At 35.7% G+C, this 12778-nt stretch overlaps 1 protein-coding gene across 1 annotated transcript in view; it reads right to left on the reverse strand.

Annotated features, from left to right (window-relative positions):
• The window catches only part of KATNBL1 (katanin regulatory subunit B1 like 1), a 33793-nt gene extending 22014 nt beyond the window's left edge, over positions 1 to 11779 (reverse strand). Inside the window, exon 1 of the mRNA XM_006920527.3 lies at positions 11634 to 11779. The gene's annotated coding sequence lies outside the window, so the exon portion shown is untranslated. The remainder of the gene's footprint in view (positions 1 to 11633) is intronic.
• Positions 11780 to 12778: the final 999 nt, after the last annotated feature.

The following is a 12778-nucleotide window of genomic DNA, read 5'->3' on the forward strand; positions in this document are numbered from 1 at the left end:
CCTCTCTGCTACAATGAGTTCAAATCTTCCTCTCTGAAGCATTTCTTGATTCCAATTTTCATTGATCTCTCCCTTCACCACCTTTTTATGGCACTTAGTTAATATCGCATAGTTTAATACTTTAACAAAAAACAAATAACTGAGGGCCTAAGTATAAGACATTTAGCACTAACTTAACTAGGTGTATCTCCTCCTGCCAACTAGAATGCAAAACTTCTCATGGGCAGGGACTGATTCCATACCTTTATATATAGAACCTAAAAGGCAATTCAACAACTCTTAGATAAAGCATATGTTAAAAAATCACATATATATGGTATACCCTAAAGTGAGCCAATGACCATCACCACAAAATCCTAGTATTTTAAGGTTAATTTTTTGAATCATTAAAGGGAAGAAAGTGCATGTATTCAATTCAGCATTTACTGAGCACCTACTATGTGTCAAGAGATGAATAAGAAATACATGTCTTAAACAAAACAAACAAAAAACCTCATCGATACAGACAACAGACTGATACAGACAACCAAAGGGGATGGGGATTGGGGGGAGATGAAAAAGGTCAAGAGGGTCAAATATATGGCAACGAAAAGAGACTAGGCTTTGGGAGGTTAGCACATAATAGAGTATACAGATGTCATATTGTAAAACTGTACACCTGATATTCATATATTATTATTAACCAATGTTGCTCCAATGAATTAAAAAAATAAATAAATAAATAAAAGAATTACACATCTTATTTCTTGAGAAGCTCATAGCCTAGTGGGGAAGAATGACAAGAAAGCCAATAAATATAAAACAACTAAGTGCTATAAAAGAGAAATAGTACAGGCTGCTAAAAAAGTATCAGCAATACATTTAATCTGAGAGATAGTGAAGCATCCAGGAATATATTTGAGGTCACACTAGATCTAAGTCCTGAAGACAAATGAATTGAAGGAAAGCTCACTATTTAAGCAATCACAGTAAAGCTCATATGTACTCAAAAATTAGAGTCTAGAGCTTTTCTTATTTCCATATTTTTAGTTCTCCAGAAACGATGGTTCCACTTGAGCATTAATAGAAAGCATAAGCAGATACAGAAGCTGTTGGAGAACTTCGTAAAAGACAGATCAGTGTGACAACATCCAAACCATTAATCAACTTACACATCACAAAAAAGGAGACAACCAGACATTATATACCACTTGAAGTGATACACAACAGGAAATACTACACAGCATTATTATTAAATATTCTTGCCAAAAAAAAAAATCTAACCTGAACATAATCAAGGCTCAATTACTTGTTACCAACTACTAGTTTAAAGGAAATATAGAACACCGAAAGGAACCCAATAAGCGCTACCACGGAAATGTAATTAGAAAACTCCAGAAAAAAAGAGAAATTCTTTAGGACACAAAACTCAGTTTCCTCAACAAATACTTTGCAAGAAAATAAGAGAAGGAATCCATACATTAAAAGAGACTGTATCAACTGAATACAATATATGAACGTTGCTTAGATACTAGTTTCTTTTAAAAACTGTTAAGTGTAAAGAATCAGGAAAATTTGAATATTGGCTGGATATGTGATTAAGGAGTTATGTTTGTAACTAAAGTAAAACTAACACATAATAAACTGTGCATACTTAAAGTGTACTTATGAATACACTCATACATATACACCCATTAAATTATTATCATAATCAAGATAGTGAACCCTCCATCTCTCCAAAAATTTCTTGTGCCCCTCTGTAATCCCTCCCCAACCATCTGATCTCCCTTCTGTCACTATAGATTAGTTTCCACTTTCTAGAATTTTATATAAATGGGATCATGTATTTACACTCTCTTTTTTGGGTGGAGGAGGTAATAGTTTCTTTCACGCGACATAATTATTCTGAGAATCATCCGAGCTGTTACATGTATCAATAGTCTACTTTTTATTGCAGAACAGTATCCTATTGTGTGGATATACCACAATGTGCTTATCCATTCACCTGCTGATGGACATTTGGGTTGTTTCCAGTCTGGGCTATGACCAATAAAGCTGTTATTATAGTCATGAATAAATCTTAGTGTGAACAGATTTCATTTCTCCTGGGTAAATAAATACCTAGGAGTGGAACAGCTGGGATATATGGTTGGTCTATATTTAAATTTTTAAGAAAAAAAGTTAAATAAAAAAGTTAAATTAAAAAAGTCTAACCACAATATTGTACACCTGAAACCAATATAAAACAATATTGAATGTCGACTCTAATTGAAAAAAACATTTTAAATGACAAACTTTTAAAAGTTGTATAATTTTGCATTCCCATCAGTAGTATATGAGAGTAAAGAATTGTTAGTCATTATGAATTATTTCTAGTTGAACAGTGTTGTGGTAATGCCTTTTTAAAGAAGAATCTTTTAGAGATACATCCATCATATAATGAAAAGAGATGATATAGGATTTGCAAAGAGTAGGGAAAAATCAACGAATCAAGAAATGCTGGGAACTGCTGAAGCTGGATAATTAGGAATGTTCATTATACCTTCCTTTTATAGCTTTTCTATATGACTAAAAGTTAAAAGAAATAGATAAGATACAAGATTACTTTAATGACCAAAGTTTACTTATAGGCTATTTATATAGCAATGTTCTGCAATGATACAGTTAAAATGTCATGTCCTTGCTCTTGGACTAGAGGTAGAGTTCCCTTTAACAGCTGTAGATGCAGTCAACTTTGTTTCAGCAAAAATAATGTGAAAACCAGGGGTGGAGGAAAGAGATAGAAACAAAAATAGATGTGTGCAGGAAGAATATGTCCTGTCCCCCACTCTCTCACTCCATACCCCTAGATTTGAGAGCAAAAGGAAGTATGTTGCGTAAAAGAAAAAAATCAGAAATAAAGATGAATAAAAGTATCCCTTTCACTTTAGAAACACTGAACACTTCCACAGAGGTGAACTGCAAAGCTGGGGAACAGCAGAGAAACCTCTTACTTTATGCTCCCTTTACACCAAATCTTGCATTTCCTATAAGTGTTACTTATTTTCAAAATAAAGTATTACTAGACAGAGAAAAAAATTTAAATCACTTCTTCAATTAATAATTAATTAAAAAATAAAGTATTACTTATTTTAATTAAAGTTTAAAAAATCACTGTAATTCAACCACCAATAATATTCTGGTGTTTTTTCCTCTCATGCAGTTTAGTTCTATATGCTATATTTTATCATGAGCATTTTATTTTCCTACATATTAAAAAGTCTCTTTGAAAGTGAGAATCACTGGGTGAGTCCTACTGTATTAGAAGCTGTTACTTTCTGTAACATTACTCTCTAAATGTCTAGTACAGTAGAACTCACCCAGTGATTCTCAATGAGTGTTTCACTAAATTTTAATTTAATGTGTAAAATTTATTTTCATAACTGTTATAAGAGTGCTCAAAACAAATGCTAGGTTGAACAGCTCATGTGACTCAATGTAGAGCAGGTACAATTTATCAGTAGAACTAAAAAAAAAAAAGAGACACCATACTTTAATGTCAAACCAGATTCAAAAAAAGATTACAAGATTCTCTAAATGTAACATTTCTTTCTCAAGTATATTTGGACACAGGGTGGGGAAGGGAGTTAGAAACGCAGCAAACAGTTCTGGTCAAAAAGTGACAAAGTGAATGGTATACTAACTGTACTTTTTAAAAACTGTATGAGACTATTACACTGGTAATGATACATTCTGTTGACTTGTTTAATTTTGTTTGGAGCCTTTTAATCCCTTCTAGATTCTAATCTAACTGAAAGTTAACATTTTGAAAGAATGTGTCAGATATGGCAATGGACTGGGCGGGTAGGGGGAGAAGGTGAATAACACGGAGAAGAAAAAGAGAAGCACAGAGACAAACATAGGGAGTGCTTATTCACCCACTATCCAGGGAAAGGGTACCCCATCAAATTAACTGGATTCTCTTGTACACTTGCTAGGTTTATTCCTATTGAGGAAATGAATTTACCAAGTTATCAGAGCCTGATAATCACTAAATATTCAAACCATAAAACTAAATGCCTTTAATATGATTCTGTGTTCAGAATAACTCAAAACCCCTACTACTACTCGAAATAAACCCTGACGGTTTTTTTTTATAGGCTGAATGATGATGATTCATCATACCACTTTCTCTTAATTCAGCTTCCCATGGAAGGCTGGTTTGAGAAATAATGTCAAATTCAGGAAGGCAGGTCAAGCATGAAAATACAGATTTCTGGAGATTCAGTGGATACAACATGATGATACCACATTTCAATCAATTAGACCAAACTGAATTCCAACTTCCTTATGACTAAATCGCCTTGAAATAAAATTTATAAAATTGATGCCAAATGAGAAATACCTTCCCATTACTTCTTCCTCAGTTTTAATAACTAAGTCCACTAAGTATAGTGCATTAAGGAACTTGGATTAATAATGGGAAAACAAAGTTAGCTAAATTCTAACTTTGAGAGCTAGGAGGTTATCATCACAACCTCTACCAGTAGTTTTGAACCAACAGAGTTAATTTTTTTCAGTGACTTTATGCCTGGAAAAAGGAGTCAAGGGACGACAAGGTGCAGGACAGTATGCTAGCAGTTGAGTAAAAACAAAATGTGTACTTGAGTGCTTGCTTGTATATTCATTGAATATCTTTGGAAGGATACACAAGAAATTAGGGACAAATGTCACTCTAGAGAGAAGATATGTGTGGCTGAGGGATGAGGTGAGAGGGACTTTTGGACTTTTTGAATTTTGTATTTAAATGCAAGTATTATATTTTAACTAAATTAAAATATATTAATAGTATACTATATATCTCTTCTTAAATGGCTATATAAACGCCTGAATCTTTGGGAAGACAGTTTTTTAAGCCAAGTAGATGATCATCTTAGCATGTTTTGGTGAATATCTCTTACTCTTCCTGTTAGAATATTCCACTATTTTTCTGGAAATATTCACAAGGAGGAAAAATAATCCTTTCTGTCTTCTTAAATTCAGAAATGGAAATACATATATGTACACACACAATGTATGTATAAATGTACATATATACACATACATACACACACACACAACAATGTCACCTTAAGGATTCTTTTTAACATCTTGTTTAGCTAGTAAAGGTATTTCTGATTAGAATCTGGAAGGGATTAAAAGACTCCATACAAAACTAAACAAGTCAACAGAATGTATTACTCTACCAGTGTAATAGTGTCTCGTATAGTTTATAAAAGCACAGTTAATATACCATTCACTTTGACGCTTTTTGAGTACAACTGTTTGCTGCCTTTCTAACTCCCTCGCCCCTTGCCCAAATATATAATATATTCCTAAACTGTCCATTTCTCTCCATTTCCATCACCACTATCCTGGACCAAACTAACATCGTCTTTCCTTGAACTATAATATCAGTCCCTCCTAAATGCTTCAGCCGCTCTGGCCTTCTGTCTTTAAACATGCCAAATTCATTTCCATTTTGTTTCCATGCCATTCCTTCTGCTTAAAATATTCCTCCCAAATACTCAGGGCTGCTGCTTCTCAACTCAAATGTCACCCACTCGAGAGGATTTGCCTGACTGCGCAATCAAGAAACCTCACCCTCACCTCCAGTCATCTTCTATATCAGTACCTTGTATTCTTTTCTCTCGCATTTATCATCATCTGAAATAAGCAAGCTAAATTGCTTACTGTCCATGTCTTCCTACTGGACTGTGAGCTCCATGAAAGCAGAAACCATGTTCATTGTATCTAGAATAGTGTCTGACATACAGTGGATGCTTAATAAATAGCTGATGAACAAAGGAATATATCTAAAAAAGACTGTCAACTGTAAAAGATAATGGTCAGCCCTGAGAGACAATAAAATTTTTACAAATATCAGTGGGGAAGTGCCCAATTGTGGTAAACATTAGAACTGTGCCATGATATTCCACTTCTCCTTTCAGATACATAGTAGATTTATACTTGTCCATCATCTTGAACTTAGGTATGGTCATGTGACATTTTCTGACCCATGAAATATAAACAGAAGTCTTTAGGAGCCACTTTGTGTGATTTATTTCTATTATCTTCCCCCTAAGATCACAGTAACCAGCAACAGTCCTTAGATTAAAGTTCCATCGGTCCACATTTCTGAACATGGACAACATACAACAGAGTTCCTAGACAACTCACATGTAACATGAATTGAGGAAAAATAAATCTTTGTTACTATAAGCCACTGAAATTTGGGCGTTATCTGTTACTGCAAAATAACAAGCCCATCCAGACTGAAAAACCATCAAGCAACGTTGTGGGCACAAAATAATGTAGTCAGCCTCACTAACTAGTCAACTGATGCCACTAAATACACATATTTAATTTTCCTCTGATAATTATTTAAGTTTCCAAACAGGTCTGCCAACAAGGAGAGAAAAAAATCGTTTATATGGAGTTTTAAGGATTCTGTCCCTAATGATATTTTTTTTAAGTAAATAATTCACCCAAATTATGAATGCCACCCCATACAGGCTCCTTGAGAAATAGTCTGCCAGCCTTCCTTATGCAGAAACATACTTTCTAGTGAAAATTACTGTGTTTTTTTGTTTCATTATTATCTGTACTATTCAATAATTAAATACTTATTGACTCCAGGTCGCTGTAGAGGAAACAGACTAGCAAAGTAGAATGGCTGAAATGCAGAGAAGTCCTTAAACAATGGGCCAAAAAACTGGACTTTATTTTGTAAACAAAACAGGATTACTGAGAAGCTTTGTATAGGACTCATACAATTAAAAACGATTCCTGAAGATTATTTTATATGGCAATTGTAGACTGGAATAAGAAGGCCAAAACTACTATTTTCCAACTGCTGTGAGTTGAATCCTCCATAGATGAAAGGCAAAAATTAAAATTTTTGCTACGACACTAAACATACTGTTAATGATGATATTAAGTGGTACAGAGAATGGGAATGGCATAGGTTTTTGCAAATAAGAGTAAAAGGCACACTGAAAAGTCAAGCTGGCACAAAAGTAAAATCATATTTTGTGAGCATGAGGGGTGATTAGGGTAGTAATTATTTAATAGTTCTGAAAGGCAACCAAGTGAACACTTTACTATCATTAGGAGGTATTTTTATATTTTAAGAATGACTGGGTTATAATCAGGTTGGTTTGTATTCTGAGTTCTTTTAAGGTAACTGAAGCATCTGTGCAGTACTCCAAGGAGCTTGTCTTTTCTTCAACAACTCATTCCTTCATTCCTTCAGTCATTCAACAAATATTAAGTACATGTGACAGGCTAATTACCATTCTAGGCACTGGGGAAACATCAGTTTACAAAACAAAGATCCCTGACCTCCTGGAATGTATATCCTAGTGGCATTTAAATACCTTTCTAAAACTCTTCTCCCAAAGCTAGTATATGGGAGTAGCTTTTACAAATGCCTTTGGAAGAAATAATCTATGATTAATCCACACTAAAATGTGAAAGACTAATAGTTTCCTGAGAGGTAATTACCCTTGAAAAATAAATGTTGAACACACAATGCAATATATATATGCCTTATTGTTAAATTGTACACCTGAAACTTACTGGATTTTATTAATCAATGTCACCATAAAAAATTTAAAAAAAAAAAAAAAAGCAAACTTAGAAAAAAGAAAGAAAAATAAATACTTCACAGATTCACAGCTCTTAAGAGTTGGAAAGGACCTTCAAGTTACTTTCAATTTACAGATAAGATTAAGGGATTTGACCAAGAACATTCAGTCACTAATAGGAGAGCCAGGCATAGAACTTCCTACAGTGTTTGTGCCTTTCCCATATAACATCTAGATGTTTGTGCCTTTCCCATATAACAAAGATCCCTGACCTCCTGGAATGGACCTACCTGTTTTAAGATTGTACTGGTAAGAAGAAATGCTAGAATGGCATTCATGATTCATACACAGGTGATAGGTTCCTGTGTGACTTGTTCAAGGCAAAAAGGATTTTAGGCAGTGTGTAAAACTGAAAGAGAGGTGGTAAACTGGGGGTACCTTTCAGAAGACCCTGTCTCCCATCTCTACCCACACTGTGTCCCAAGAACAAAGATAGGAAATAAAAGACTTCTCCAAAGTTAATGGGTATTAGCTATTAGTGAGAAGATACTTAGAGATGAGCGCAAAGTAGTAAACATTGCATTTTAATTCAACAATGTCAAATTATATCCTATGTAATTTGAAAAGTTTCCAATAAAAGTATCATTTATATTAATTTTAAGGTTTTTAAATTTACTTTCCTAAATACATTTTCCAGAAAACATCAAATTAACTGACGTAGATCAACAAGTATAATGACTGATAAAATAGCAATGGCATATTGACTAGTGTGATGTTATGAGGCATGCCATCACTGGGCAAGCATTTTGAAAGATAATTCCTTCTCACTTCTTGCTTATAAACTGTAGCAATCAATACATTTAAAAAATCCCAAACTAGCCTTAAATCTCTAAAAATCCATCACCAACAAGCCTGAGCCTTATTTAATATTCTATAGAAAATATACATTTAAAAACTTTACCAAGAAAGAGAAAGTAGAAGTCTTGATAAGAATTGAAAAATAAGCTTAGTACAAAAAAAAGAAAAAAGAGAAGAAAATCGAAGTAAGATTAATTATAGGAGTTTTAGAAAGAGCTGATAGGTATTCAGGGGTCCTCATTAAAATCTCATTATGTGTCTCTGTGAATAGCAGTTTACATTTTTAAAATAAAAAGTATCATGAGACTCCCAATTTATTTTCAGTAGCTCCATCATTCTTTGAGCTTCCCAGATTTAAAATCTTGGAGATACAGCAGACTTTTACCCCCACTGTTGTCTGTAGTTAATCAGTCATCATTTTAATAGTTATTCCTTCAAAATGTCTTTTGAATACAAAATTCCCAATTTCAAAAGAATACATACAAAAACAAAAGCTGACTATTAAAAAGAACATTTGTCAAAGAATGAGAAATACTCATGATATGCTGAGTCAAACAGAACAAAACAAAAAACCCAATCACCATAGGGAGAAAAATGTATAATCCTAGTTTTATAAAAAGGAAAATAGTTCTCAGCATAAAAAAAGTTTTGAAAGGAACCACTACATAAAAATATTAACAGTTGTCCTTTATGTAGGGGTTTTATAACTGTTTTTTTATTTTTTTCACACTTTATATTTCCTAAATTTCCTACAACGGACATGCATTATTTTCAAACTTAGAAAAGATGTTATTTAAATAATTGTCTCATTTTACCACTACTTATCCATTCTCATTGCTCTCATCTTATCCCCCCACAGTCTCTCCTTTCCAGGACTCCAACAAGCAGCCTCCTTCTTTGACGTCTCTGAGCCAGCTTCTCCCCAAATTTAATACTGCTTGTACTCATGCTCCTAAAATTCGTCATTAATATTTATCTACAGCACATGGAAGCAGAAATGGCCGTCTAAACGATCAACTTAAAACACTTTCTCAGTCTCGGGACCACTGACATTTGGGGCAATATTTCTTATGGAGGGGCTTGTCCTATAGTAGGATATTTTGTAGCATTCCTGATGATGCCAGTAGCACCTCCCACCTCCATTAGCCCTAGTTGAGAACCGTCCATTTAAAAGTTTTAAAACTTCCAAAATCATATCTCTCAGCTCATGTACATATATGTGAAACCTAAACTTCTTCGACTTATGTCTTATACAACACTCGTCCTAGCCTTGCCCAAACTTATTTTTATCAATAGGAACTTTTCAAATAGACCAGACTTACTGTTCCCTAGAAAAATCATTTTCATACTCAATTCTAAGTTTTGAACAGTTTCCTCACTGAAATTCCCCATCCATACTTCTACTTAATGGCCTATATCTATCCTTCAATTGTCAGTTCTTTGCAGAAGCCTATTGATTTGCTCAGCTCAGTATACTCCCACTGAACCAACGAAGGGTATAGGTATACACACACATATACACACATATATATTGTTCATTTGTTAATTTCATATCCCAAACTAGACTAACTTCCCTCAGGTTTGTTATTCAGGCACATTTCTGTTGTACAGCTATTGGGTCTAACAATGTGCTGGGCACAGAGGCAATCAAAAGCCTGATGCTTGATGAATGAATTTAAATGTTCTGCTGTAAATAGTGTAAACTGATGTTTTCTTATAAATGATTTTGCTTTTGTACCTTATTTCTTGTTACAGAGCTATTAGTTAAGTATAATCATTCTAAGTACAGAGTAACCAGTCAAGAAGTTTTCAGAATGAAAACATTAACATATGATGGTATATTTTAAGGAATACATGGGTTTCAAACTGTTTTCTACACTTTCAGGAAAGAATACAACGGAATTAAAACTATAAACTACAACACAAACACGAACTTTATGAACTCCATTTATCTTAAAACACCCAATGGATTTTTTGCTCAGTTTACAAAATTTAAGGACTGTCAACAAGAGCAGATAACTCGATTTTATACTGTGTGAATATATGAGTACACAAACGCACCTTACAAATGTATTATATCTCCAGTCGAGAAAAGTAAATGAAACGAAAGCCCTTTGTGAACTAAAAAGAGCCACATATCAAGAAGGCAATAGAGTAGCATAGTTAAAAGCGAGGAGCCACCTTGCTTGGGTCTCAATTACATTAGCTGTGTAATCTTGTAGATGTTACGTCTCCGTGCCTCAGTTTCCTTCTCCTCAAATGGGGATAATAATAGTATCTCTCCCAAAGCAAAGCTTTCAAAACAGTGCTTAGCATATAAAAAGCACATATATTAACCATTGTCATTATTACATTGCTAGTTATTAGCCAAATAAAAGCTTCAATGTATAAAGTTCTGATTCAAGTCTGAAGCTGGTTTTACAAAAAGCAGGGTAAGCTATTTACACAAGTTTAAGCTACTATGTGGACCAGTTTCGCAGAATTTTTGCTAATGCTAAACGGGTGATTATTACAGAATTTGTTAGTTTTTTTTAATCTGCAAAGCAATTGACATAGACACTTCTGTTTTCAAGGAGCTTTACAAGCCACAAGAAAACAAATCAACTCTTTGTCATCTCCATATTTAAGCCAACTTAAGAGTGCAGTAAAAGCCTAGGTACTGCTACAGAACGACTTCTCAGAAAATACAAGGTTTAAAAATCGTAATCAGTAATTCTTACGCAGTTGTCAAGCTTTTGTCCTGCTAAACAAAAGCTTAACTGTCAGGGAACCAAGGACCCGTCAGAAAATAAGGAAATAGCACGACCGGGCGGGCCTAGGCGGCTCTCGGGAAAACCTGTCCTCGAACAGATCGCCTCACGCGTTCCGTCCTTCCCTCTCCGCGGGGTGCAGAAGTGGGCTCCACCCGAAGATAAATAAGTGACAGCACTTTCCGTCCACGCCTCTCCTGGCCCGGACCCCTCGAGCCTTCTCACGCCTCCAGCGCCCCCAGACCGCAGCCTCCCGCGGCGGCCGGGCAGGGGGTTTCTTTTTCTTTTATTTCTTCTACATTTATTAGCTGGCATTCTCCTTTAAAGGAAGGGCATTGCTTCCTGTTTTATTTCTCTTTTTATTCTTTGCTATTATCTCTCTGGGCTAAGGGATTCTTTTTTTATTCAGTTGGTTCATTTTGTCCGCGCCATCACTTACCGGCGCCTCATGGTACCGCGGCGCCTCAGCCCAGTCCTGGCGCTGACGTCCTGCGCCAGGAAGCCTAGAGAGTCCCTGTGCTCCCGGGCCGATCCCCACTCAGGGCCATTCAAACGCGGCCGCGCGCGCGGCCCGCCGGGATTGCTCCCCCCGCCGGCCTGGGTTTCTCGTAGGCTCCGCCCAACGCTGGCTCCGCCCCTCTCGAATCGCGTAGGAAGGAGGCAGAAAAGGATGTGTGACCAAAGTGCCTCCTGGTGGCCACAGGTACGCACCGTAGTCTTGCTACTGCGCCGTGAGTAATGCTGCGCTAGGAACTGGTGAAGGTGATAAAAGTCAAAGAATGACCGATCCCCTGCGCTCATGACAGTCTAGTAGAGGAGATGGACCTTAAGTGTTGTACCAGAGGTTCAAAAAATCTGCTATAAAAATATGGTTCGGGGAGAGATTTATTCACTCCCATTTAAATGCACTAAGGGAAAATATTTAAAAGCATGGACTCTGGAGCTATGTGACGTTGAGCAATCATATAAATTCCTGTGTGCTTTGTTTTATGCATCTGTAAAATGGGGATGATAGTAGTAGCTGCCTCATCATTGTGAGGATTAAATAAGTTAATACATCTAAAATGCTTAGAGGAATGTATCTAGCACATGGTAAGCACTATGTAATTGTTAGCTATTATTTTTCAGTTCCTAATAGGTGTCAAACTCTGTGTCACGCTCTTAAGAACACAAGAAATATGTGTGATGCAGACTTTGTCCTCAGGAAGCAGGCTCAATTTCTTTGGGATGGGATACACAGGTATGAGGTTAAGTTTGGATCTGTCTCTGACATGCTTTTAATTGCTGAGGGTAATTCTCTTCATCTTAGTGGAAACAAGGTCTACCCATCTTCAAAGGTAAGTCACTGGTCAAGGTTAACCAAATTATGACAGGAGCAAGTTTGTCTTTGGTGAGCTTCTCACCAATCAAGTAGTGCATTTGTTAGGACATTTTAGGTACTCCTTTCAGAACTCTCTAGGGTTTGCCTAAGAAACAGGTTGGTTAAGTTTGAATCCACAATATTTTTGAGGTCTCCCTGTATGCCAGGCTGACTTTGTACAGGTGCTGGAGACAGCCTGGAGGAGCTCACGGTGACTTGTGCAA

The sequence above is a fragment of the Pteropus alecto genome, unplaced genomic scaffold (assembly GCF_000325575.1).
Source record: "Pteropus alecto unplaced genomic scaffold, ASM32557v1 scaffold86, whole genome shotgun sequence".
Classification (NCBI taxonomy): domain Eukaryota; kingdom Metazoa; phylum Chordata; class Mammalia; order Chiroptera; family Pteropodidae; genus Pteropus; species Pteropus alecto.